Below are 5,540 nucleotides of genomic sequence, written 5' to 3'. Positions count from 1 at the left end.
CTCCTTGATCCACGTACCTTATCTTGGCGGCGCAGAGGGAGCAGAAGATGAAACATCTTTGGGAGGCCTTACAGAAAGGTCTGTGCAACGCGTTCCCAGAGACTGGGGGGTTACAAAATCCAGGTCCTGGACAACGTGTTGCTGAGGCTTCGGTCAGTCACAGAGCGGTGGAGAAGGTGGCCGTCTGACCGATGCGTTCAGACAATTTTTTAGTCCGCAGCCCCAAGGTATGACCGGTTCCAGCAACCATCGCCAGCGTCTGTTTTACATGGTGTGGGAATACCTAGGGGCAAGATCAGACTTGGACACCTTTCCCACCGAAAATCCTCTGGCTTACTGGGTCTTGAGGATGGATCACTGGCCAGCGCTTGCACAGTACGCAATTGAGCTACTGGCTTGTCCAGCATCCAGCGTTCTTTCAAAACGCACATTCAGTGCTGCTGGAGGCTTTGTAACTGATCACAGGGTGCGCCTCTCCACCGACTCGGTCGATCGACTGACCTTCATAAAAATTAATCAGGCTTGGATCACCACCAGCTACCAAGCACCCGATGCTGATGTAACTGAGTAATTTTTTTTAAATGTCAGATCCCTTCAAGACTGCCTATGCTGATGCTGAGTGACTATCCTGTTATGCTGAGTGACTATCCTTTTCCTCCTCAATGATCATGCTGATAGCTTGTAAGAGCATTTTTGGTTCTGGGCACCGCCACCAGTGGCTAAGGCCCAATTTTTCTGCCCCTGTTTAACAGGGGAGTGTAATTGCAATTTTTGATGCAATACTTTGCAGCAGGCTCATTCCTGCGCTCCAACTAGAGTATCTGTGAGGGGTTGCAGTGTTGTGGCATCAGCACCAGTGCCTAAGACCCAATTTTTCAGCCCCTGTCTAACAGGGGCGTGTAATTACAATTTTTGATGCAATACTTTGCAGCGGGCTCATTCCTGAGCTCCAACTAGAGTGTCTGTGAGGGGTTGCAGTGTTGTGGCCCCAGCACCACCACCACCAACAACAAAGGCCCAATTTTCTGCCCCTGTTCAACAGGGGCATGTAATTACAATTATTGATCTAATATTTCACAGCAGGGCCCATTCCTGTGCCCACCAAGAGTAACTGTGAGGGCTTACAAAGTTGTGGCACCAGCACCACCACCCCCACCACCAAAGGCCCAATTTTTCTGCCCCTGTTCAACAGGGGCATGTAATTACAGTTCTTGATCTAATATTTCACAGCAGGGACCATTCCTGTGCCCACCAAAAGTAACTGTGAGGGCTTACAGAGTTGTGGCACCAGCACCACCACCACCACCACCACCATCAAAAGGCCCAATTTTGCTGCATCTTACATCCGACGCATGCGAGTGATGGCGGCCGAGCGGACATGTACGGTGAGTCTGTACAGACGACCGAACATGTTCGACGGACAGGCTTCCAGCGGACATGTTTCTTAGCATGCTAAGAAATTTTTGTCCGCTGGAAAACGGTCGGCTGGACAAATGTCCGCTGGAAACCTGTCCGGTCGGCCGTACACACGACCGAACATGTCTGCTGAAACTGGTCCGCGGACCAGTTTCAGCAGACATGTTCGGTCGTGTACGGGGCCTAATGCCTAGTACACACGATAGGATTTATCCGCGGATACGGTCCTCCGGACCGTTTCCGCGGATAAATCCTCTGAGGATTTTTATCCGCTGGAAATCGGTCGGTCCGAAATATATCCGCGGATAAATATCCGCTGGATCGTACACACCAGCGGATCTATCCGCTGAAACCGATCCACGGATCAATTTCAGCGGATCGATCCTCTCGTGTGTACGGGGCCTAAGAAGGGAAATTCTCTTCTGTAAGAGGTGTCTTCTGTCCACTGATGCTTTATCACCAATCCTTGTTTCACTAAAAAACACAAATTTTCAAAACATCATTTGTCATTGGGACAGAAAGTGAATTGCAATCTTCTGAACAGATGCACACAGACAGCAAAACAAATATTTACAGGGGTGATAACCCTTCTCTATGTTTTCAGAAAAGCTTAAAAACAGATTTTATGGCTGGAGCTACACTTTAAAAAAGTACCAGTTCAAAATTACAAACAGATTCTACTTAACAACAAACCTACAGTGCCTGTCTTGTTTGCACCGCCTGTATAATGCTGTTCAACGTATATAGGACCAAAGGGGCTTGTAATGACCTGGGGGGAGTGGGGGGAAACCCATGCTATTTTTCAATGATTTTCATCCATATTGCAGGGACCAGACATTACATTAAAGCCGCAAGCAGTTTTAAATGACTTTTTTCTTATAGTAATCTCATTTTGTGCAGGGACAGTTCTAATCACGTGCCACCTCACAGGCATACTATAGAAACCCAGCAGGTACGATATTAAAAGGAATTATTTTTTTCACTTTAAGCATCATTAAAATCACTGCTCCAGAAAAAATGACAGTTTTTAAAACTTTTTTTTCCATTGATACATGTTCCCTGGGGCAAGACCCAGGTTCTCAAACCCGTTTTCCGACAATAACTTGCATATTAGGCTTTAAACTTAGCACTTTTGAATTCGAATGTTCAAGTCCCATTGACGTCAATGGGGTTCTAAATGTTCGAGCGAACGTTCGGTCCGTTCGAAGGTTCTGGTGCGAACCGAACGTGGGGGTGTTCGGCTCATCCCTATTCAGCACCTGGATCTCTCCAGATTAACTTCTGTAGAACTTAGATCTGATGGGCGATTTCCATCAAGCCTCTCAGTATATGGTGCATCCTTCGATGAAGTTTCCAGGCCTTCTCCCAAGATACCAGCTTCTTGCATGGTCCTCTCCGGGATAGGTCCCCCCCTGGCTTCCTTCATCAAGTGGCTTCTTCCCTCCAGGACAGACAGCACAGGATCACCTTTAAAGCGCAGATCCAGTCTGACTACTAGGCCTACTACATTAGACCACAACCTCGGACCAACGTGGTCCCGGAGCCAGGATTCAGGAGCACGCACCCCCTGGCCAGGCGGGCCACGAGGCGTGTGGGACGACCAGACTGACGACCCCGGGTCCAATGCCATCTGTCCCTTAAGTACCCCTCCCCATCATGCACAGCGGGACGACAGCTCCCACCGAGGGGGAACACCCAACACACCCTGACTCTGCTGCTGCCACCCTTGGCCTTGGATGGTAATAACACCCCCGGGCGAACAATAGTGGTTACTCCCAGCACAGCCATGGCTGGAACAGAGGCTAAATTGCCCATAATTACATTTGCCTGGGTCAAATAACAACTCAGACCCCCTCTAAATTTAGAGCAGCGCCTGTTCAACAGGAGCAGGCCGCTACACATACATGAGGATGTCCTTTACTGGGTAAGTATAGGTGTGCTAGCAATCCTAGCTAGGTTGTATAAAGGCCTGCGGTTGTGGTGATTGTTTGGCCTGACAAGAGGCCACAATCTTTGTTTGCAGTGCTTATATTGGTTTACAAATAGATATGTTGTTTTTTTGTTTTTTTTGGGGGGGGGGGGTGCATAATGTTCGACCCACACCCCACTAAGGCTGTGGTTTGATGATTGTTTAATGTGTTTGCTGGTATAGTTTTGCATTAAGGCCCTCAAAAGTTTTTGTTTTTGTGGGCATGGTTTCCAAACTGTGTCTTTGTCCAGTCTGACCATGTGTGCCTCAGCAGACCTCTATCTTGTTCTAGTTACTTCTAAATCTCACATGTTAGATTTACAACTTACTGTATTTATCGGGGTATTGCGCGGTTCGGTGTATAGCGCGCACCCCTAATGTAGACCCGAAATCCTGTAAAAAAAAAACATTTTACTACTTACAGTTTTGGTGTCTTGCCCGGCGTCCATCGGCGGCCTTGTCTGGTCCGGCGTCCATCTGCGGCCTCGATGGTGTCCTCCCAGGCTTCTCCCGCGCTGTCTCTGTGTCGAATCCCCGTTTCCCGCGCTCAGTTTTAACCCCCCCCGCCGACATATACCGAGCGCAGTAAACTCGGGTAAATTCGGCCACGCTCGGCTTCTCACGGATAAACGTCACAAAGCGTGACAACGAGCGAAGCCGAGCCTGGCCGAATGTACCCGAGAGTACTGTGCTCGGTATATGTCAGCGCAGGCATTCAAACTGAGCGCGGGAAGCAGGTATCGCCGTACACGCGCACCCACGATTTTCCCCTTATTTTAGGGGAAAAAAGTGCGCTGTATACGCCGATAAATACGGTAATCTAGTTTAGTTTTTTAATGGTTTAGATGAAAAGGAAGTTTCCTGCTTATTCAAAATATAAGTGTGTGTGCTGATTTTGTTTGTGCACTGCCTTTTTGGATTTTGTATTAATTTTGTCTGTTTTTGCTAACGATAATCCTGCAATTTAACTTTTTAGGGGTTTGGGGCAAGGAGTTCTGATCACCAAAAAGGTTTGTGATTTGTAATGTATCTAATTTTTTGTGTCCTACCCTTCTAGATTCTAAGCTCTTTTGAGCAAGATCCTTCTAACGATATTGTCAAATGCTGGAGCATCATTTCCATGCCTTTTTATTTAATTTTTGCCCAAGTACATTAATGTACCAAATGTTTATACTAATGTTGAAATAAAAAGTTAATTATTTTTTGCTTTGTGCTTGACTTTTGCAGACTAGTAATACATATTTTTTAGTGCAAACTATTCATACCCCTTCAAATCCATATTAAATCTAGTTGCATACAAAAGTATCTGGTTGTGCACACATGCAAGTCCTTGAGTAGAAAGTGTATAGGGGGCAAGGGGGAAGGAAAAAAAATCCGTTCTCCAATGCTGAATTCCAGGGCTCTATTAATTATTTTGTGGACTAGGTAAACCATGAAATATGTCAACTAAATGTGAATTCTCTCTAAGCACCAAATAAAATAAAATAAAACATAAAAAAAAAAGAAATGCCAAAATTAAAAAAAAAGAAATGGCGTGCATCCCCCCGCCCCCCCCCCCCAAAAAAAATCCTTGGGTCAGGTATAGATTTTAAGGGGAACTCCACACCAAAATTAAAAAAGAAAATGGTGTGGCCCCCCCCCCAAAAATCCATACCAGGCCCCTTGGGTCTGGCAAAGATTTTAAGGGGAACTCCACGCCAAAAAAAAAGGGGTCCCCCAAAATCCATACCAGACCCTTATCCGAGCATGCAGCCCAGCAGGTCAGGATATGGGGGGATGAGCGAGCGCCCCCCCTCCTGGCCACATGTCCTCAACAAGTAAAGATAATTTTAATAATTAAAATTACAATATGGCTTGTGTAGTTATTGTATATGCTAGATTCTGGATTTGTTTTATATATGTTTTGCTCCAATTGTAATTTGTCCCTTTTACTTAAGTGTATACATGATATGTTAATGATAAAATGTTGGGTAATTAAAGTCATTACGTTTTACAAATCCCTTAAGCTTAGGAGCAAATTAATTAAAACACAGTTGATGCGTGGTGAAGCGCCTAAATATGAATGTAGGGAAGACAGAGGTTCCATGTTTCTGATTAGCAAAGTGATTACATTAAATAACTTATAATGAAGGAGGAGCCAGTAGAATGTATATAA

Source organism: Rana temporaria, chromosome 10 (genome assembly GCF_905171775.1).
Source record: "Rana temporaria chromosome 10, aRanTem1.1, whole genome shotgun sequence".
Classification (NCBI taxonomy): Eukaryota; Metazoa; Chordata; class Amphibia; order Anura; family Ranidae; genus Rana; species Rana temporaria.
Note: the sequence above shows the minus strand (reverse complement) of the source record.